At 40.9% G+C, this 23,705-nt stretch overlaps 1 protein-coding gene, 1 long non-coding RNA gene and 1 pseudogene across 2 annotated transcripts in view; 2 read left to right on the plus strand and 1 right to left on the minus strand.

Moving 5' to 3' along the window:
• Positions 1-23,705, plus strand: part of PSTPIP2 (proline-serine-threonine phosphatase interacting protein 2) — a 78,745-nt gene that overhangs the window by 8,302 nt on the left and 46,738 nt on the right. The window lies entirely within an intron of this gene.
• On the minus strand, positions 1,544-22,691 carry LOC115528400. Its single transcript, XR_003973252.1, has 3 exons — positions 22,602-22,691; positions 4,905-4,907; positions 1,544-1,555 (listed from the first exon to the last, which is right to left on the minus strand). It is a non-coding gene; the product is annotated as an uncharacterized LOC115528400 (long non-coding RNA).
• Positions 4,813-6,249, plus strand: LOC115528397 (annotated as a pseudogene).

The raw sequence follows: 23,705 nt of genomic DNA on the forward strand, positions 1-23,705 counted from the left end.
TTTAACGTTTATTTATTTTTGAGACAGAGAGAGACAGACCATGAACGGGGGAGGGTCAGAGAGAGGGAGACACAGAATCTGAAACAGGCTCCGGGCTCTGAGCTGTCAGCACAGAGCCCGACGCGGGGCTCGAACTCACGGACCGCGAGATCATGACCTGAGCCGAAGTCGGCCGCCTAACCGACTGAGCCACCCAGGCGCCCCAATACATGGTATTTTCAATACCAGTGTCCAGTAGCTGCTGTGAGTCTTACAGCCTCTCAAAACAAGGGCTTCATCACCTGTCTCAGAGTCGTGGGGTTCCTATTTCCCAAATAACACATGTGTGAGCTAAGTAGGAAAATCAGACTTCTCAAAGATATAGTAGACTGGTGGCTTATTTGTTTAAACCTACTTTCTGGAATCGGCTGTTTGCATTTTGGGCTGAAGGTTAGCCAAGGGTCAATAGGAGATTCTGACATATCTAATAGATGTTTGTTCTTCATGAGAATAGAAAAGCTTTTCTCCAGTGGACCCTAATGCCCCTGTCTTAAATTCTTTGTACTATTTGTACGTTCAGGGAGGCTCAGAGCAGCACAGGGCAATCTTAAGCCCCAGTGCACAATCCATAACATTCATTATTCTCTGTCTTTGGAAACTATTATATAACCTTAAAACTCACTGTTCAAATATGGCTGTTTCATTAGCATTGACCAGGTCACACTGGATTGTATTTGTGGGTTAGAAACCGGCTTCTTCTTTTTTTTCTTTTAAGTTTATTTATTTGTTTTGAGAGAGAAAGAGAGAGAGAGAGAGAGAGAGAGAGAGAGAGAGAGAGAGAAAATCCCAAGCAGGCTCCACGCCCCTAGTGTGGAGACCTGTGTGGGGCTTGAACTCATGAACTGTGAGATCATGACCTGAGTTGAAATCAAGAGTTAGCCACTCAGCTGACTGAGCCACCCGGGCACCCCAAAGACTTCTTTTTTAAACAGAAATGATCACAGGTAACTATTTTTGAAAGTTCAACAGAAGAGTATTCTTAGATATTAAATACCCACTATTCTTAAAAAAAAAATGCTGTGATGATCTTAAATATTTTTTTCACAGATGACTATTCATTTTTTACACATATTATTGTTTATGGCCGTGGATTACAGTTTCAAGTACTTTTATAAACCTCCAAGAATGACACTAAAATTCCCACCTGCCTCAATGACATAACCGTTTTCACAACTATATTTTAGCAGAGAAAGAGAAAAAAAATAAAGAACAAGAAAAGGTGTAAGGGCAGCGGAAAGCTGACCCCTGCCTCACACCCACAAAATTCACACTTTGAACCACAGCCACACAAAACTACTTGCTATACCCCAAGGTGGGTGGGGCAGTGTTCCCTTGGCCCCGTCCCCAGGCTTTTGCATTGACTTCTGCTCCTGCTTCTAGGTCTTGGTTAAGAGAGTTTCTGAAAGCCCATTGTAGTTCTTTTCTTTCTTTTAATTTTATTTATTTAAGTAATCTCTAAACCCAACGTGGGGCTTGAACTCATGACCCAAAGATCAAGAGTCAGGTGCTCTTCCAACTGAGCCAGCCAGGCGCTCCAGCCTATTGCATATTTCTAACAGTACTTATCACTCACTATTTAGTCACCACTTTCTTTGCCTGTCTTCTTTACAAGGCTATTGTCGCCTTTTGTCTCATTTACCTCTATGTCCTTAGAGCTTGACACAGTTCTGAGAACAGAGTATATGCTCAATAAACGTTTAACATGTGAAGAAGAAGTGAACACGGAAATCTAACCTACTTGATTAAAAAAAAAAAAGGTATCCACTGCTCTTCGCCCCTACACACACTTACATATATGTAATATTCAGGGCCATGCAACTGAATTCCGTATTTAACTAGTTCCCTTTTCATTTTTTTAGTCTGATAGTATGTATATTTTTTATTGTGGCAAAATACCTATCACTTAAAATTTACCCTCTTAATCATCTTAGTGAACATCTTAGTTCAGTGGTGTTAAATATGTTTATCGTGTTGTGCAATCATCACCGCCATCCATCTCCAGAACTCTCTTCGCTCCGTGGAACTGATAGCCTATATCCATCAGACAATAACTCCCCATTCTCCCTTACCCCAGCTCCTGGCAACTATCACATTTCTGTCTCTATGATTTTGACTGTTCTAAGTGCCTCATATAAATGGAATCATACAGGATTCGTCTTTTTATGACTGGCTTATTTTGCTTAGCATAATGTCCTCAAAGTTTCTCCATGTTGTGACCTGTGTCAGAATTTCCCAACTTATATTATATTATATTATATTATATTATATTATATTATATTATATTATATTATTATATTATATATTATATTATCTTAATTTCCTAACATAGTAATACATATTAACTTACATTCCATTGTGTGTGTATAGCACATGTTGCTTACCTGTTCACCTGTAGATGGACACTTGGGTCGCTTCCACATTTCAGCTCTTGTGAATAATGCTGCTATGAACACGGGTGTACAAATATGTCTTCAGGACCCTGCTTTCAGTTCTTTTGGGTATGTGCTCAGAGGTTTAGTTGCTAGATCATATGGTAACTCTATTTTTAATTTTTTGAAGAACTGCCATATGTTTGCAACAGCAGCTGCACCATTTTACATTCCCACCAGCAGTGTGGAAGGGTTCCGGTTTTCCCACGTCATCATCAACACCTTGTTGTTTTGTTTTTTTTGATAGTAGCCATCCTAAGGGTATGAGGTGATACTGTAGTTTCATTTTGCAATTTCCTAATGGTTAGTGACGTGGAGCATCTTTTCATGGGCTTGTTGGCCATTCGTATGTCTTCTTTGGAGAAATGTCTATTTAAGTCCTTTGCCCACTTTTGAATCAGGTTGTTTGGTTATCTTTTGTTGTTGTTGAGTTATCTGTATATTTTCTGGATATTAACCTTTTTATTTTTATCAGATATGTAAGTTGCAAATATTTTCTCCCATTCTGCGGGTTGCCTTTTTACTCTGTTGTTAGTGTCTTTTGCTGCACAAAATTTTAAAATATTCATGAAGTCCAATTTGTTTTTTCTTTTGTTACCTGTGCCTTTGGTGTCCTATCTAAGAAGTCATTGCCAAATCCAATGTCATGAAGTTTTTGCCCTATGTTTTCTTTTAAGAGTTTTAGGTCTTACATTTAGGTCCTTAATCCATATTGAGTTAATTTTTCTGTATTTGGTATTAAGTAGGTGTCCAACTTCATTTTTTTGCATGTGGGTATCCAGTTTTCCCAGTACCGTTTGTTGAAAAGACCATCCTTTTCCCATTGAATGGTCTTGGCCCCCTTGTCAAATGTCATTTGACCATGTATGAACAGCTTTATTTCTGTTCTATTCTGTGGGCCTGTCTTAATGCCAGCACCACACTGTTTTGGCTACTGTGGCTTTGTAGTAAGTTTTGAATTCAAGAAGTGTGAGTCCTTCAGTTTTGTTCTTCCTTTTCAAGGTTGTTTTAGCTATTCAGGGTCCTTTGAGATTCCATATGGATTTTAAGATGGGCTTAGAATTTCTATTTCTGCAAATTAAAATCAGAGACTCTTTTTAAAAAATTCTCCAGCATACTAGGTATTTTTTAAAAGCCCTCTATACCCCCATCCTCCTCTGGAGACCCCCTTTTTGGAGCCCTCTGTTCTCTGTCCCAACTGCTGCACAACTGTCATCCTGGGCTTTCCTTCAGTGCTCTCTTGAGTTGGAGCCACTGTTTTCCAGATCCTATGTCACTTAGAGAGCTCTCAAAACATAAATGAGTTCACATCCTTCCCCTGCTTGAATTCTTCCAGTGGCCTCTTGTGGTACTCAGAGTCTAAAAGTCTGACCATGGCCTACACAGGTCTGCCAGCCCCAGACTAGCCTGCCCCTCTGCACGTATCACTTACCTTCTCTTGCTCGCCTACTCTACTGTGGCACTTCTAGGTCAGTTACCAAATGATGAATTATTGTTTCTGACTAGCCAATTTGCTTGCCCCACCTGCCTGTTCCTATGGCATCCTGTGCCCATAAGACAATCCATAATAGTGTAACTACCTCTTTAATGTCTGATTCCCATGACCATAAGCTCCATGTGATGTGTCTGACTTGTTCAGAACCATATTCCCCCCACATCTAACATGGTGCCTGGCTTGTAGCAGACACTCAGCAAATGAGCTGATACTCATCCAAGCCGATGCTCTGTCTTCACATTCCCTTGGTGAGAAGTGTTATTCTAGGCTTCTAAAGAGCCTGTCCTACTATGACTGGAGGGGTCATCTTGTGCTTGGGAGAATGCTGTTGTCAAGGATGGGCTCTGGCTGTACTGGACGCCTTATGCCCAAGGAAGGGCACAGAGCAAGGTCCACACACTAAGTGCTGACCACATGGTGAGAGACCCTGTGACCAGTAGAGAAAACACAACACTGGTTAGAGAGAGGAGCATTCCGGTTCGAGCGACCAAAGCAAGATGGGTCAAAGTCAGAGTGGTGATCATGGCCCTGGAGGTGACAAGAAAAATGACAAGGAAAAGAAAAAGAAATACAAACCTCCCGTACCGACTAGAGTGGGGAAAAAGAAGAAGAAATCAAAGGGACCAGTTGCTGTCAGCGAGCTGCCACTGGTGACATGTCACACTAAGTGCCGGTTAAAATTACTGAAGTTATGGGGCGCCTGGGTGGCTCAGTCGGTTAGGCGGCCGACTTCAGCTCAGGTCACAATCTCGCGGTCCGTGAGTTCGAGCCCCGCGTTGGGCTCTGTGCTGACTGCTCAGAGCCTGGAGCCTGTTTCAGATTCTGTGTCTCCCTCTCTCTGACCCTCCCCTGTTCATGCTCTGTCTCTCCCTGTCTCAAAAATTAAAAAATAAACGTTAAAAAATTTTTTTAAAAAAATTACTGAAGTTAGGATTAAAGACTCTCTTCTCATGGAGGATGAATTCATTAGAAATCAGGAACAAATGAAGACTTTAGAAGAAAAGCAAGAGGAGGAAAGATCAAAGGTGGATGACTGGGGGGACCCCAATGTTGGTAGGAACATTGGAAGAGATCACTGTATCTACATCTGTGGGCTCAGAACGCTATGTCAGTATTCTTTCCTTGGTGGACAAGGATCTGCTGGAACTAGGCTGCACGGTCCTGCTCAACCACAAGGTACATGCTGTCATAGGGGTGGCTCATGGATGACACGGATCCCTTGGTCACAGTGATGAAGGTGGAAAAGGCCCCCCAGGAAACCTATGCTGTTATTGGGGGTTGGACAACCAAATCCAGGAAATTAAGGTATCTGTGGAGCTTCCTGTCACACATCCTGAATATTATGAAGAGATGGATATAAAGCCCCCAAAGGGGGTCATTCTCTATGGTCCGCCTGGCACAGGTAAAACCTTATTAGCCAAAGCAGTAGCAAACCAAACCTCAGCCACTTTCTTAATAGTGGTTGATTCTGAACTTAATCAGAAGTACCTAGGTGATGGGCCCAAACTCGTTCAGGAATTGTTTCTAGCTGTGGAAGAACATGCACCATCCATGGTGTTTATTGATGAAATCGTTGCCATTGGAACAAAAAGATATGACTCAAGTTCTGGTAGTGAGAGAGAAATTCAACGAACAATGTTGGAACTGTTGAACCAGTTGGATGGATTTGAATCAAGAGGTGATGTAAAAGTTATGGCCACATACTGAATAGAAACTTTGGATCCAGCGCTTATCAGACCAGGCTGCATTGATGGGAAAATTGAGTTCCCCTGCCTGATGAAAAGACTAGGAAGTGCATCTTTCAGATCCACACAAGCAGGATGATGCCAGACTTTGATCATGGCTAAAGATGACCTCTCTGGGGCCGACATTAAGGCAATCAGTAGAGAAGCTGGTGTGATGGCCTTGAGAGAACAGAGAATGAAAGTAACAAATGAAGACTTCAAAAAGTCTAAAGAAAATGTTCTTCATAAAAAACAAGAAGGCACCCCTGCAAGGGCTCTACCTGTAGCGACCACATTTGCCTTCAAGGAAGTGGTCGGGAGTGTCCCGACTCCTCGGAAGGATGAGGCAGGGGAAGGTACCCAGAGGAACCCATGTTCCAGTTGATCTTTCTTAGCAAAACCTCCTGTGTACATTTTTGAGGGTGATGTGGATATAGGATGCCCACTGGGCTGCTTTCATCTGTTGGCCATGTGCAGTGCTCTGCCCCCAATAAAGCGAGCTCCTTCTCAGGTAAAAAAAAAAAAAAGAGAGAGAGAGAGAGAGAGCATGCGCATTCTTCCCTAGTCATCACACCATCTCAGGCAATTCAGCTTAACAACTATCTGTGAAGTCCTGAGCAGCAGCCTTGTGGTAGCTGCTGTGGGTCACAGAGTGACATGAGACACCTCACCTTCTAGTGACTGTTATCTACTCAGTGAGTTCAGTCTCCTGTGCTATTTAAAGACAACAGTTTTTTAATATTAACATAATAAAATTAAGGACATTAAAAATGTATTATTGGGGCGCCTGGGTGGCTCAGTTGGTTAAGCGTCCTTCTTCGGCTCAGGTCATGAGCTCATGCTTGTGGGTTTGAGCCCTGCGTCGGGCTCTGTGCTGACAGCTCAGAGCCTGGAGCCTGCTTCAGATTCTGTGTCTCCCTCTCCCTCTACCCCTTCCCTGCTCATGCTCTGTCTCTCTATCTCTCAAAATAAATAAACATTAAAAAAAAATTAAAAAAAGTGTATTGTTAGTGATTTGGTACTTTTCCCCATTTTGTCCTCCATGCATAGGTATAATCATACCGTATGTACTATTTTGTATTCTACTGTTTCCATATAATAAATAAAATATAAATATAAGAAAGTATCAAAAGTTTATCTATTGCTATCTACTTTTCTCAACAATCATTTAAAAATATTATAATTGATGAAACTGTCTTCTTGCTGTTTGACATTTATATAATTTCTGAAGTTGTCTATAATAAATAATGTGCTGCACATCTTCATTTATTTAGGATATTTAAAAATTGGAATCTTTGGGGCATCTGGGTGGCTCAGTCAGGTGAGCCTCCAACTTCAGCTCAGGTCATTTCAGTTTGTGAGTTTAAGCCCCGTGTCTGGCTCTATGCCGACAGCTCGGAGCCTGGAGCCTGCTTTGGATTCTGTGTCTGCCCCCTCTCTGCACCTCCCCCACTTGCGTTTTCTCTCTCTCTCTCTCACGAATAAATAAACATTAACAATTTTTTAAAGAAGTAATTAAAAAATGGAATCTTTAAATATCTGTTTCTGGAAATTCATGAAGGAACTTGTCACTGCTGAACTGTTTTACTATGTTTCTCTGATGAGATCACTCCCTCTCTTTCCATGGTGTTAATTTCATACCTTTTCCATGCTACTCAGACCTCTACTTCCTTCCCATATGCTCACTCTGTTTTGATGATCTTGCTTCCTACTCCATGGAGAAGCCAGACACCAGTTGGTGAAAGCTCATTTACCTTCTGTATAAATGGGATTAGGTTTGGCCATGAGTAACAGAAAACCCAGAATAACAGTGGCCTAGACAAGGGCAGTGTTTATTTCTATCTCACATACACAGAGTCCCTAGCCAGAGCTAGGCATGACCAGAAACGATACCCCTGCCTGCTTACTCCAGCGGTACCTGGTTCAATGCCTGATACATAATGGATTTGACGTAGGCAGGGTGGGCCCCAGGACCCAGAGGGGGTCACACAGGACCAGCCAAGAGGGTCATTGGTTTTGTGCAGGACAGAAATCAGCACCTGGTTGGCTTAGTTGCAAGAGCATGCAACTGTTGATCTTGAGGTCATGAGTTCGAGCCCCATGTTGGGTGTAGAGATTACTATAAAAAAAGAAAAGAAAAGAAAAGAAAAGAAAAAAAAATCAAACATGAACCTGAAGGAAGTGAAAGCAGAGTTTGTTGAATACTGTCAGTGATAGCACATAGCAGATTGAGTGTCTGGGAGACTTGGAAAAGAAAGGAGAGTCTCTCCATTGCTCAGGGTTAGGGCTTATATTGGAAATGGTCTCAAGGTACGTGTTCCTTCAGGAATCCAGAGTAGGGTCCCCTTAAAGGCGAGTATCAGGTGAATAATAGGTGCTATTTCTTAAATCACTGAAGGTAGGGAGGATTGATGTCAGTCAGCATCGGCAGAGGTTGGTTTGAAGCTAATGTCCTGGGACATGTTTGGGCTCCGGTTCTTCTTAGATGATAAAGTGTTTGGGAGCCTAGGACAAGAATCCAAGAATGATTAACTTTCCTGCCTCTCTCTTGGAGCGGGAACATAGATAGCAGCTTGGTTCATTCAGATGCAAGGTGAAATATAGAACATGAGTAAATGGGGCCTAGCAGAGAAACAGCAGAGACGGAGCCTTTCTAAAAATGGAGCTGCTCTCTTTCCCTGTCTCAGATTCACAGTACTATCTGTTGAATGAAAATAGCGTTCATTTACAGTAGGACACTTAAAAACTTTTGGTGTATATATGAAGTGATTTCTTAGAGAGCAAATGTATTCTCAATGTCTCCAATAATATCCCAAGGTACTAGTTCCACTACCTCAGTCATGGCCAGTGTGGTTTCTTCCCTGCCCATTTAATAAGCAAAACAGGTGCCTCATTAAACTTGCATTTGTGTTTTTACCACCAGGGAGAGTGAACCTTTGTTTACTTCCATGTTCTATTTCCTCTTTTATGAATTGTTTTGTTTCTTGTGCTTTGCTTATGAATCTACGTAAGCTATAAAAAATGATAAAGGTATTGTTTGTTATTTACTACAAATATTTGAAAGCACATTCTCACATCTACATATGTATGTGTATACATATGTGTGTTGTGCATGTGATTCACATCTTCTGGCCTCCAGTAAATACCGTGTGCAGTAGTGAGGGCAGTCCTGAGGCACTCAAGCCTCTGTGTCGGACATTCTTGGGTTGGAATCCCAGCCCTGCTCCTTTTAAGCTGAGGGATATGCCTTGTTCAAATTGCTCAACTTTCCTAAGCTTCGTATTCTCCTCTGTAAAATGATCATTATACTTAAAATGTATACATATTTTGAAAATGCTTTATACAGTCAAGTGTGTTGAGCTAATCTTTTGTGATTTCATCTATTATATACCAAAGTTTAAAAACTTCTCCCCATGCTTGATAAACATTTAATTATTTTTCTTTGAACTTTTCTATGGTTAAAATTTTACTCAATAGTTAATTTTCTTTTTGGATGAGTCCCAGGTGTTCTGACATTTGCAGAAGCCAGAGATCTGTGTGACCTCTAAAGTCAGGAGAAGATTGACTCCTGCCCTCAGTGGGCCTACGCTCTTGTCAGGGGGCAAACACACATGTATGATCCCGATGGGAAATAGGCTGACCTACTCTCCTCACACTAAGAGGTGTGGGTTAGCAGAGTAGGATTATGGAGTAGGCCCAGCTGGGTGGGTGCCATGGGCCACCAGTCCCTAAAAAGCGCTAAGATAGCCCTGGGCATGTGATAACATGGGAAAAATCTGTGTTTCCAGAACACCTCAAGGGAGGGTAAGGCTTGGCACAGGGCTGGAAGGAATACTTAAATAGGCTGCTTAGGGTAGGGGGACCGAGCCTCTGCCCCTATCTGCAGGCCCTGCTTGAATGACAACAGTTGACTGATTGATGTCCTCTGACAGGCTGGAGCCTGGTTTCGGGCTTAGTTTTGCTGGGTGATGGATGCAAGAAGAAACACTGTATGGTCACTGTAGTCTTTCCTCTCCACTCTTGCCTTACAGGGCTGATCCAATTCTACTCCAATTTGAACACTAGTTTTTCTATTTAAAGAATAGCTGCTTGAGGTGACAGGTCCATAAAGGGCCACAAATGTCTGAAAACCCTAGAAATACAGTCCCTTTACTGCTCCAGGCCTTGGTTGCCCTGCCTCTTGGAAACTGCTCTGAGGATATACTCTTTAAAAAAAAATTTTTTTAATGTTTATTTATTTTTTGAGAGAGAGACAGAGAGACAGAGCATGATTGGGGGAGGGGCAGAGAGAGAGGGAGACACAGAATCCGAAGCAGGCTCCAGGCTCTGAGCTGTCAGCACAGAGCCTGATGTGGGGCTTGAACCCACAAACCATGAGATCATGACCTGAGCTGAAGTCAGATGCTTAACCGACTGAGCCACCCAGGCACCCTGGGATATACTCTTTTTTTATCAAACACAGGCACTAAACTTTCTCCCTCCCCAGACAGCCAGGTCTTGAACAAGGGGTCCAAAAAGACCTTAGTTCTCTGGGATAAAAAGTATTTCTCTAGGCCTTTGTCAGCACTTCTACTGATGGTCAGGTCTGGAGATCTGAACAGTTGACCAGTCCTGTGGGTTGTCCCCAGCTCAGCCTTCATCCAACTGTCCTATGCTAGCACCCACCTGTTTAATCAGGATTCCCATGTAATTCCTGCCAGGAGAGTGGTTGGCTTTGATTCTGACCAGCTGTTGTTTAGGGCCATCATCTTGGCCAGCAGGCTTCTCCCTGGCTGACACCAGCTGTATTTCCCTTTCCTGGGCTGAGTAGGTGGAGAGAGTGTATATGAGAGACCATGGTGTTCTCCTAGATGTCCTTAGCTCTGAGTCAAAGGCAGCAAATATGATGCAAATCAAGGCACCTGCCATTGAGCCATGTGGCCACTTCTGCAGACACTGAACTGAAGGGCCCCAGGACCCAAGAGCTTGGGTCAGCAAGCCAGAAGCCTGTCTGCTCTCCAGGGCAAAGAAATGAGTCCTGTGGACGGGGTTTCAGATAGGGAAGCTGGAAAGACCAGGGGGCTCAAGAGAGGCTGTAGGTACAAGACTGCAACTATTCAGATGGAATTGTGGTCGATTCCATGGGAACCCAGGAAGTAGGGAGGGAGAGGCCACCAGCTAAGGGCAGCTGCAGTCCCCCCAGCCACGGCTCCGTATCGTTTGGGATCTACATCCGACACTACCTCAGACTAAGCGAGTGCCTTGCCCAAAGCCACTCAGCTAACCGCTCTGAACTTGAGCTTCCTGTTTTGCAATGAGGACAATACTGTCTGGGCAGCCTAAAACTAGGACCATTCTGTGTCTCAGATGAGAAGATAGATTATAGTTGTGTTAAAGACGTGGAACTGTTGGTAATGCATTTGTATATCGATATTGTAGCGCTTTGCTTTTTTTTTTTTTGCAGTTAATTTTAAAAATTGAGATAATTCGTGAAAATGGGTGGAAATAACTTTAAAATTTTTAAGGAATTGTTAGAACAAGTGAAATATAGTCCCTAATCCCTAAAAATTGTCATTTACAGCAAGCAGCAAGAAAGGTATTTGTAATACATTAACTTAGAAAAAGTTACTACCAATTCGTAAAATAAGACCTCCTCATTTTTTTTAAGTTTATTTATTTATTTTGAGAGAGAAAGAAAGCATGAGGGGGGAAGGGCAGAGAGAGAAGGGGAAAGAGAGAGAATCCAGGATAATCTCTCCATTTCAGGGTCCTTAATGTAATGACATCTGGGAAGTCCCTTTTGCCATGTGAGGTAATGTGTTTACAAGCTCCAGGGATTCTGACTTGGATATCTTTGGGGGCGGGCCGTTGTTCTGCCTAGAACATTGGGTGATTGGATAGTCACTCCATGTGTTTGGGGGACAGAGTGATCACTGGGGGCTTCTCTGGAAAGATGACATTTGAGCTGAGATGTGAAGGGTAAGGTCCAGCCAGCCTTCCGGAGCGCTGAGGGAAGGGGAGACAAAGCAGCGAGGCTGGAAAGGGCCTGGTGTGTTTGAGGAACAGAAAGATCAGTGTGGCTTCAGCAGGAAGCAGGCCGGATTGCTGGGAATCAGTTTGACAAAAGCCAATTTGCTGAAATGATCAAGTCACTAAAGTCCTGCTTCTAGTAATTACCTAGAAAGCTAAAGCATGCTGTGTTATCGAGGGTAATTTCAAGAATCTTTAAAATTAATAGGTTTTATTATTTAGTGCAGTTTTAGGTTTACAGAAAAATTGAACAAAAGTACAGAGTTCCCATATTGCTCCCTCCCACCCCAGTTTCCCCCTCTATTAATATCTTGCATTAGTGTGGTACATTTGCTACTCTTGCTGCACCAATATGGATGCATTATTATTAGCTAAAGTGCATAGTTTATGTTAAGGTTCACTGTGTTTTATAGGTTTTGACAAATGCATTATGTCATCTATCCTCCATCATAGTATCATACAGAATTGTTCCACTGACTTGAAGAACACCCTGTTCATCCTTCCATCCCTCCTTCTGAACCCCTGACAACCACTGACCTCTTTGTTGTCTCCAGTTTTGCTTTTTCCAGAATGTCATGTAGTTGGAATCATACAGTATGTGGCCTTTTCAGATTGGCTTCTTTCACTTAGTATGTGTTGAAGATTCTCTCATGTCTTTTTGTGGCTGGATGCCTCACTTGCTCCTATTGCTGAATAATATTCCCTGGTGTGGATGTACCACAATTTGTTTATCCACCTGCCTACTGAAGGACATCTTGGTTGCTTCCAATTTGGCACAGTTAAGAATAAAGCTGGTATAGGGGCACCTGGGTGGCTCAGTTGGTTGAGCGACCGACTTCGGCTCAGGTCATGATCTCACGGTTTGTGAGTTCGAGCCCTGCGTCTGGCTCTGTGCTGAGAGCTCGGAGCCTGGAGCCTGCTTCGGATTCTGTGTCTCCCTCTCTCTCTGCCCCTCCCCGACTCACGCTCTGTCTCTCTCTGTCTCAGAAATAAATAAACATTTAAAAAAAAAAAGAATAAAGCTGGTATAGGGGCACCTGGGTGGCTCAGTTGGTTGAGCATCCAACTTCAGCTCAGGTCATGATCTCACAGCTTGAGGGTTCCAGCCCTGTGTCGGGTTCTGTGCTGAACTCAGAGCTCGGAGCCTGCTTTGGATTCTGTGTCTCCCCCTCTCTCTGTCCCTCCCCTGCTCGTGCACTGTCTCTCTCTGTCTCTCAAAAATAAATAAACATTAAAAAAATTTAAAGAATAAGGTTGGTATATACATTCATATGTAGGTTTGTATGGACACAAGTTTTCAGCTCACTTTAGTTACAATATGGTTTCAATGAATCAGATTCATTGGTCTAGTTCAGCTGAATGTCATTTTAACATGTGTTATTTCACATCTAAGGTGCCTGAGTGTCCTCTGTGCTCAAAATTCATGCAAAATGCTCCTTGGATTAGGCTGGGTAAGAAATCAGTGAGTTAGAGGGGAAAAGTCAGTGGACTTAGGAGAATGTGTACTGGAAGAAATACTTGATATTTGCCTCTAGAATTCTGACATTTAAGACATGTGTTAAATCTGAAATTTGAATATGTAAGACATTCTCATTCCCAAAAGTCATGGACCCGAAGTGCAGAAAATCCAAAACATACTGAACTTGAGCTGGCCTAGTGACATTGCAGTGGCGAAGCCAAAGATAAACTAAAAGTAAAACTTAACCAAATCTAAATAAAAACTTTGAGGAAAAAGCCCTCAAAGACAACACAAATTGTCATCAATTTTACAGAGTCTCTAGGAACAAGTAGAAACAAGAGTCACATATTTGCGGGGTCAGGGAAGGCTGAATCACTGAGAGATAGAGGATGAGTAATTTCTGGACTACAAAGAATCATTACTTGGTATTATCCCTACAAACAAAGTTAATCATCCTGATGGGCACATTTGGAGATCATTGCATTTATTGCATATTTTTGGTTGGGTAACATTTTTTTACATTTATGTACTTCTGTTCATGTTAAGAATATAATGATCAGTCAAATTGTAACCTAAGCCTCCATTCCTTCATTTGTAAAAGGATGGAAATGAATTATGTGATTTAGCTCTAAGATGCTCTCAAATACAGTAGCATTCTAAGGCTAGAATACTGTGGGAAAATAAATAGACTCTTTGACTACCTAGAATGTTTAGGACATGGGATATTCTGCCTAATTCCACTTTCCAATCAATTGATAATTAACCCCGATTAGTTTTTGGTTTGAAATTTGTTAGAAATTATAAATCCACATCTTGGCGAATCCACATCCAGAGCACGTAAGGGATTTTTTTTGAGGATTCTTCTGATTTAGGTGCTGGGGTTTCAGAAATGGAGACGGAGAACATGAAAGATACTGAATAGGAATGAATGCACTTTGTTCTCATCAACATCACATAGTTTCTGTTAGTTTGCAGTTTCTTGGCTTTAGATAAATTGTCATGGAAGAAATCCAGTCAGTTGACTATCTGGGGTCTGAGATACGGCGTCCAGTGAGCGGCTGTGAAATGCATCCCAGACATTACTGCTGCAGGGATGTGGCTGCTTAAGAGGCTTCACAGTTATGTAGTGTCTTAAGACTTTGAGATTTATTCTCGTTTGCGTATTTGGTTTGCCTAGTAGGTGAACCAGAGGATAATAGATGGAGACTAAAAGCCTTCAAAATTGTATTTCAGTGGGGATGTGACATGAAGGGTGTCAGAGGCTGGAGGGAATTTTTATGGACTGGACTCCAACTTCCCACGGGGAGCAAGAGGGAATACAAGTCAGCTAGAGTAGTGACTGGATATTTCCCTGGGCTTGACCTACTTTGGTTTCCTGACTTAGTTCTCTTATTTGCTTTGATGGTGGTGGTAGTTCGTTGGGTATTTGATCTGGCTGGCTTTCTTGGCTCTGCTGGCTGGACTGCTGGGGTTTAGAGAAACACTGTCCTGTTCCCTTGGTCCCTTATCTGAGGACCTACTTCAAATTTTAGGTATAACCACTTCCTGGCACTTGGTGGCTTTTCCAGGCCTGTGCAGTGTCTTGGGCATGTCTGGAGGATTCTCTAGGGAATGCTGTGGACCAGGAGGAAGACTTGAGTCTGTATTTCTGGACATTGATGCACCACTGATTGGTGCTCAGTTCAGCAGCACATGTACTAAAATTGGAACAATGCACCACTGACTTTACCCTGTGATATATACAGTCACGCACCTCTCAGGGGTAAACTATAGAAGTTCAACTTGTATTTATTAACTGGAAAAGTGTTAGCATTAACATTAGCAGTGCCCTTAGCTGTGGTCTAATGTTCCTCATGAATTGAAACACCCACCTTCGAGTCTTAGATTTTTCTCTCCCTGTGGATTTGTAAGTCAAATTTCTCATGTCCCTGAGGGATGTGTGTGTGTGTGTGTGTGTGTGTGTGTGTGTGAAACAGAGAGAGAGAACGGGAGAGAGAGAGGGAGGGAGGGTGGGGAGAGGGAGATTTCTTTTTTTTTATTTTTTTTTAATTTTTTTTTTCAACGTTTATTTATTTTTGGGACAGAGAGAGACAGAGCATGAACGGGGGAGGGGCAGAGAGAGGGAGACACAGAATCGGAAATAGGCTCCAGGCTCTGAGCCATCAGCCCAGAGCCCGACGCGGGGCTCGAACTCCCGGACCGCGAGATCGTGACCTGGCTGAAGTCGGACGCTTAACCGACTGCGCCACCCAGGCGCCCCGAGAGGGAGATTTAGATCATATTGAAGGTTAGATGGGTAATGCTGAACATTAGCCAACTTTCTGAACATTGATATCTTCTAAATCTTATGCCTTCTATGTTAAATTTAGAGGGATATTCGTCTTTCACAAAGTCATGGTCTCAACATACATAATATAAATTTTCTGTAGTAAAATGTGAAGTTGTTCCTTTTTTTATGTTCAGTTTTGTTATGAGGAGTCCAAATAGTTCAGAAATAGAGGTTGCCACTAATAAATATGTGGTGTGTTTCCTTCCGGACTTTTGTCTCTGTATTTATATACAATGTAGTTATGCATTTTTCTTAACAAATATGGACTCATTTATTATGGGCTTATATAGGAACCTTTCATTTGTCTCATGATAATATATTGTGGATATCTTTTCGTTACTATGTATAATTCTATTTTATTCTAGTATCTAAGGAAACTTGTGATTATGTTGGGCCCACCTGGATAATCCAGGATCATCTCCCCCTCTCAAGATCTTTAACCTAATTGCACCAGCAAAGCCCTTTTTGTCATGTAGGGAAATATATTCATAGGTTCTGGGGCTTAGACAGGGACATCATTTGGGGTCATTGTTCAGTCTGTCATACTGGTGTTTTCTAGGTGTCTCCGCGGTAAAATTACTGCTTTCCCTTTTGTAAGTAATGAATAACTAATGTAATTATATAAAATAATGTAATTAATAAGTAGCTTAAGGGGGGATACTTTGAAATTATGTAAATGTACTGCTTTCCTCAAACTTTTATCCATTAGTTTTTAACATCCATTGGTGATTCTTGCCTGAATGAATTATTAAGGGGGTGGTCATTAAAAATTTTTGACAGTTTTGTTGAGGAATAATTGACATGTAATAAGCTGCCTGTGTTTCATTATTTATTTATTTATTTATTTATTTTTTAATTAAAAAAATTTTTTTTAACATTTATTTATTTTTAAGAGACAGAGAGAGAGTATGAGCAGGGTAGGGGCAGAGAGAGAGAAGGAGACACAGAATCTGAAGCAGGCTCCAGGCTCTGAGCTGTCAGCACAGAGCGTGATGTGGGGCTCAAACCCACAAACTGTGAGATCACGACCTGAGCTGAAGTCAGATGCTCAACCGACTGAGCCACCCAGGCGCCCCTCATTTTTATTTTTTTTAAAGAATTAAAAAAAAATTTTTTTTAACGTTTATTTATTATTGAGAGACAGAGAGACACAGAGCCTGAGCAGGGGAGGGGGAGAGAGAGGGGAAGACACAGAATCTCAAGCAGGTTCCAGGCTCTGAGCTGTCAGCACAGAGCCCGACGCGGGGCTCGAACTCACAAACTGTGAGATCATGACCTGAGCCAAAGTCAGTTGCTTAACCAACTGAGCCACCCAGGAGCCCCTAAAAAATTTTTTTTTAATGTTTATTCATTTTTTGAGAGAGAGAGAATGCACCTGTGTGCATGTGAGTGAGTGGGGGAGGGGCAGAGAGAGAGGGAGACACAGAGTCTGAAACGGGCTCCAGACTTTGGGCTGTCAGCACAGAGCCTGGCGTGGGGCTTGAGATCTTGACCTGAGCTGAAGTTGGACCGATGGAGCCACCCAGGCTCCCCTAAACTGCCTGTGTTTTAAATATAAAGTTTAACAGGTTTTCACATAGGTCTACCACCCATGAAACCATCCCCACAGTTAAGCTTGTGAACCTATTCATCACCCCCAAGGTTTCCTCACACCCCTTTGAAATTCCTCTAACCTCACCTGCCTCTCTCAGGCAACCACCACTCTGCTCTCTGTCCCTGTATATTAGCTGCATTTTCTAGAATTTGTATAATCCAAGCACAGTAGGTGCTCTTTTTTTGGCCTGGCTTCTTTCATTTACCATATTTATTTTGAGTTTCATCCATGTTATTGTATTAATAGTTTGTTCTTTTTAGTTACTAAATAAGATTCCATTTTATGGACATGGACATGTGACAGTTTGTTTATCCACTGATCGTTGATGGACGTTTGAGTTGTTTACAGTTTTTAGCTATTACAAATAAAACTTCTATGAACATTTGGGACTCCTGGGTGGCTCGGTTAAGTGTCTGACTTTGGCTCAGGTCGTGATCTCATGGTTCGTGGGTTTGAGCCTGTGTCGGGCTCTGTGCTGACAGCTCAGAGACTGGAGCCTGCTTTGGATTCTGTGTCTCCCTCTCTCTTTGCCCCTCCCCCCACACTCTGTCTCTCTCTTTCTCAAAAATAAATAAACATTAAAAAAATAAAAAAACTGCTATGAACATTCATGTACATCTTTGTATGGTGATTTTCTGATTCCATCTATTATAATGAAGTCGGCATTCTACTGTAGGGAAGAGCTTTCTCTCCTCTCTCTCTCTATTAGTATGCACACAGGGATTCTTATTTCATTCGATGGATATAGTATGTTACCATCATGATTTCTCTTGATGCTCAAATTTTTCTGGATTTGGATAGTAAGGGGTCCCTCTAAACTGGATTGTGTGCCCTAGATTTTGTGTCCTTTAGATATATTCCCATCATTCTTTGAGCACTCCTCGCTTTCTGGGACAAGATGTTATAGGCTTAATAGCTAATTTCTCTGCCACAGTCCTAGAATCTGCTATTTCTCCAAAGAGCCCCGTTTCCTTTTAGTAGAGAATAGGATTTAGAAAGCAGTATTTGTGCTGTGGGTGTGCTCATTGCTACCTGGAATTCATTGTTTCTAGGCTCTTTCAACAGAGTGAGGAAACATATGTATGCATAACAATACCTCCAGTTCCATTACAACACCACAAGGTTATTCTAGCCTTCTCCCACTTGCTGTATTTTCCAGAGGTATGCTGGTAAATGGTTAACAACTTCTCCAGGAGATAAACTTTTATCTATGCTTTGCAGCATTTGCCAATTTCCGTGGTGTAAAAACTCCCTCCATGGCCATTTTCAAACCACCAACATGACATCACTGAACAGGGAGTTAGGAAGAGATGTACAGCATTGGTCCTCACTGGTGTGAGCCAGGTCTTGCATGCCACTGTAGGAGAAGTGGGCTCCTATTATCCACAAAATATTTACTCATTTCCTAAATGAGCCCTAAAACACATAGAAAGTAGTTTCAGGATTGCTAACCAATACCATTGGGAGCAACAAGCTAGCGTTTAATGCGTCTAACTCCTTTGGCTTAGGATGAGAACACACTGTCAGAATAGGGTGGCTAAAGTTACCTGGGTTGGTTCTACCTCCCTCTCCTTTAGTGTGGTGATTTTATTCATTCAAATGAGGTTAGGTTTGTTTATTTCTCTTTGTATTCCATTAGCTAGGTTTCTCCCTTACTTGTGTATGTTTCTAGTGTTTTCCACTGTGTAAAATATTAACATAATTTCAAAAGTTAGAACAACTTAGAAGGGTGTACCCAGAGGTGCCTGGGTGGCTCAATTAGTTAAGTGTCTGACTCTTGATTTCGGGTCAGGTCATGATCTCACAGTTCGTGGGTTGGAGCCCCTGCTTGGGATTCTCTCTCTCTCCCTCTCTCTCTGCCCCTCCTCTGCACGCACATGCATGCTCTCTCTCTCTCTCAAAATAAATACACTTGATCTTATCCAAAAGGCCGAGAGTGATCTCTCTCAAAATAAGTAAATAAAAATAAAATAAAATAAATAAAAATAAAAAAATAAAAAAAATAAAAAGTAAAATAAGTGTACCCAGAGAAGCATCACTTTCGCCCCCTCCTTCTATCCCAATTCTACTCCTGTCTTGTCCTTTCTGATCCCACTTACCCTGTGTAAGTGACTAATTTCATTAATTTCTGGTTTATCTTCTCTGTTTCTTTTGTACAAATGAGTAGATATATATATGTATATTCTCATTTTCTTTTCTTTCTTATGCAAAAGGCAGTATACTACATAGAATAGCCATGAAATTGGAAACGTGTGTGTTTCTGTTTTACTTTTTATGACTGAAACTCCTCGATTACTTCTGGGGCATGCTAATGATAGGTATATTCCATGAAAATCAGAAACATGAATCCTTGAAACAATGCAAAGGCGCATGTGCAGGGGTTGATAGAAATGCTGTATTGATAAACTATGTTCATAACAGTTTTGCATAATGCATTAAACTATGCACTGCTAATCAAGGACAGTACGTTCAACATATCATATGATATCATTGAAAACTTTGTAATGTAATAGCAATTAATCATTTCTTACGTATATTAGCCTATGCTTCCAGACTTTGGGACCACGCTGAAGCTACCCTCTTGCCCTTTGCTTTTTTAGCTTTAAAAAATACAGACTGAGAGAACCTAGGTGGCTCAGTTGGTTAAGTGTTTGACTCTTGATTTTGGCTCAGGTCGTGATCTCCGGTCTTGAGATGAGCTGAGCGCAGAGCCTGCTTAAGATTCTTTCTCCCTCTCCCTCTGCCCCTCTCTCTCTGCTTGTGCTCTCTCTCTCTCTCTCTCTCTCTCTCTCTCTCTCTCTCAGGGACAGAGCCTGATGTGGGGCTCGAACTCATGAACCATGAGTTCATGACCTGAGCCCAGATCAAGAGTCAGACACTCGATATACTGAACCACCCAGGTGCCCCTCATTCTTTTTTATAGAACTTCATTGTGAGGATATACCACTCTCCCTGTGTGTGAATATTTAGGTTGTTTGCAAAACTTTGTAATTGTAGACAGCACTTTGTTGCAGGTGTATCTTCAGGGTAAATTCCCACAAGTGGAATAGCTGGATAAAAAGGTAAACACACATGTACTTTGGTTATTATTGAATTCCCCTCTCTTAAAGTTTGAACCAATGTTCATTCTCACCAGCAATGCACAAGAGTGGCTGCTGCCCACAGTCTTGTCAACTGAATGTGTTTCCTCTTGTTAATTTTGCCATTCCAATGGGTGAGGTTAAGTTTCCATTTGCATTTCTCTTTAAAAATTTTTTTTTTTACATTTATTCATTTTTGAGAGACAGAGCACAGTGGGGGAGGGGCAGAGAGAGAGGGAGACACAGAATCTGAAGCAGGCTCCAGGCTCCGAGCTGCCAGCACAGAGCCCAACGCAGGGCTTGAACCCACAAAACCACGAGATCACGACCCGAGCTGAAGCCAGACGCCCAACTGACTGAGCCACCCAGGCGCCCTGCATTTCTCTTTTTTAATAGGTGAGGTTGTATGTATCTCTAAATATTTAAGGAACGCGTACACACAGAGTAAATCATGTGTTCCATATCTTTTGCCCATTTTCTGATTCTTTTTCCATCAATTTTATTTTATTTTATTTATTATTTTTTTAATTAAAAAATTTTTAATTTTTTTTCTTTTCCATCAATTTTAAAGAATTATTTCTATGTCAGGGATATTAGCCCTTTAGTGGTGATTTAATTGCAAGTGTTTTCTCTTTGTCAGTTTTATGTTTATTGTTTATGTTTATTATTATTTTTTGCTATGAAAATGTTTTTATGTTTAGGTGGTCAGATGCACGAACTTTTTTTGTTGTTGCATTAGGATTTTCAGTCATAGTTAGAAAACCCTTTGGCATGTTTATCTCTAGCACTTGCAGGTTTCATGGGTTTACATTGAGATCTCTGATCCATTTTGAATTATTCTTGGGTACATTGTGGGGTTTGTATCTGCTTTTACCATTTTCTAAATGGCTAACAGTTGTCCCAGCACCGCTTATGAAAAAGCTCATTTTTGCCCCAGTGATGTGAGATGCTACCTTCAGCATATATTACTTTTCTGTGTGTACTTGTGTCTATTTCTGGGCTTTATATTCTATGCCACTGGTCTGTTTGACTATTTATTATGCACCAGCCCCACAGGGTGTTAAAGATGGAGGCTTTATAAAGTGTTTAAATGTCTGGTAGGGCTGGCTTCCTTTCAGAACTTTTCATTCTCGGTATTTTTCTGGCCATTTTTGCATTTTTACGATTTCCATATGAACTTTGTTTAACCACATAAGAAAAAACTTGTTGGTATTTTCATTGGAATAGCATTACAGTTATGTTAACTAAGAATTGACATTTTTATGACACTGAGTCATCCTATCCAAGAACAAAGATACCTTTCCATTTGTATCATATCATCTGCAAGTAGAAATGGTAGAGATGGTTTTATTTCTTTCATAGCTCCTATGCTTCTAATCAATTTACCCCCTCAAATTGCATTGGTTAATCCCTCTAGTATGAAGTAGTGGAGAAAGGGGGCATTCTTGCCTTGTTCCCCATCTTAATACAAATAAATGCCTGCAGTGTTTCTCCTTTAAGTAGGATATGGGCTTTAGTCATAGGACATATAAATATATATAATCATTTTAAGAAAGTACCATCAGTTTCTTTTTTCTTGAGTTTCTTTTAAAATCAGCAATGGGTGTTGAATACTGTTGAAGGCTTTTTTGGCCTTGCATTGCATTGCTGTAATAAATTATGATGACCTTGTGGCTTAAAACAGCAGAAATGTATTCTTTCACAGTTCTGGAGGCCAAAAGCCCAAAATCAGCATCAGTAAGATGAAATCAAGGTGTCAGCAGAGACATACTCCCTCTGGAGGTTGTAGGGAAGAATCTATTCCTTGACTTTCCCAGCTTCTGGTGGCTGCTGGTGTTTCTTGGCTTGTGACGCATCACTCCAATCTTGGCTTCGTGGTCACATGGCTTTTCCTCCTAAGTGTCAAATCTCCCACTGCCATCTGTTTTATAAGAACACTTGTGATTGTGTTTAGGGCCCACCCAAATAATCCAGGATAGTCTCTCTATTTCAATACTCTTAATGTAATCATATCAACAAAGACTTGGTTTCTATATGAGATAAGGTTCATGGAATCCTGGGATGAAGACCTGGGTATCTTTGGGGTCTATTATTCAGTCTACCACGGGTATCTATGGAGAAAATCATGATTTTTCTGTTAGATTTATTAAAGTGTTTTATTAGATTAATAAATTTCCTAATATTCACCCAACTTTGCATTCCTGGAATAAATCCCACTTAGTCATGTTACATTCTTTTCAGAATGTGTTACTGAATTATTTTTGCTAATATTTTATTTAGAACATTTTGATTAATATTTATAAGTGATATTGGTCTTCAGCTTCCTTTTTTGTACTCCACTGAGTTTAAGTATTGTGTTATACTTGCTTTGGAAAGTGAATTAGGACATTTTCTTTCATGTCCAATCAATTTTGCAACCTCAGGAATACTTTTTTCCCCTGACGGTTTGGTGGAATTCTATTTTCCGTGAAACATCCAGTTCGGTTGCTGTTTTCTCCTCCTTGATTACTTTCTGCTGCTTCTGTGGGAGCTGGCCTGCTGAAACTTTCTATCTCAAATGGGGTCAATTTTGTTAAACTGTATTTTCAGAACAGGCTAATTTCGTCTTTTTTTTAAACGTCTTCTAAGTTGCAGTCTAGGAAAAAAATCTCTTACCTCAATATTTAAAAAAAATATATTCTATGTTTTCTTCTTACATGTTTATGATTTCCATGCTTAGAACTTTAATTAATCAGGTATTTGTTTTAGAGTATGATGTTACAAAGGGCTCTATATTTAGTCTTTGGCAAAATGGACAGTCATTGTCACAGTAACATTCATTGAATAAGCCATCCTTTGCTTTCTGGTTTCATGCTTCTTTTATCATATATGAAATCCTCCGTGTATGTAAAACTACCTCTGGACTGTTGTTTGTATTTTATTTACCTGATTGTCAATTCACAATGTCAGTACTATGCTTTTAAAATTTTTTGTTACTTAATACTGTTTTTCATACGGGTAAGTTCCTCACTCATTACTTTTCAACATTTTGTGAGCTTTTTTTATTCACCTACCCTTTCTGGTGGGCTTTGGAATGAAGTTAAATTTAAAAAGAAACCCCAGTAACATTTTGATTTTTATTGGAATTATTTTAACTTTATAGATTTACCTGGGGAGAACCGAATTTTTCTAGTATTAGATTTTTCCATCTTGGAGTAGGATATATTTCTAGATGTATTGTGATTTTGTCTGTATTTTTTGGTAATGTCTTATACCTGGTAATGTCTATACCAGATTTTGTCTGTATTTTTTGGTAATGTTTTCCTTCAAAAAAGCTTATTCCTAGGTATTTTATTTTATTTTATTTATTTATTTAATTTTATTTTTAATTTTTTAAAAAATTTACATCCAAATTAGTTAGCATATAGTGCGACAATGATTTCAGGAGTAGATTCCTTAGTGCTCTTTACCCATTTAGCCCATCTCCCCTCCCAAAACCCCTCCAGTAACCCTCAGTTTGTTCTCCATATTTATGAGTCTCTTGTGTTTTGTCCTCCTCCCTGCTTTT

The sequence above is a fragment of the Lynx canadensis genome, chromosome D3 (assembly GCF_007474595.2).
Source record: "Lynx canadensis isolate LIC74 chromosome D3, mLynCan4.pri.v2, whole genome shotgun sequence".
Classification (NCBI taxonomy): Eukaryota; Metazoa; Chordata; class Mammalia; order Carnivora; family Felidae; genus Lynx; species Lynx canadensis.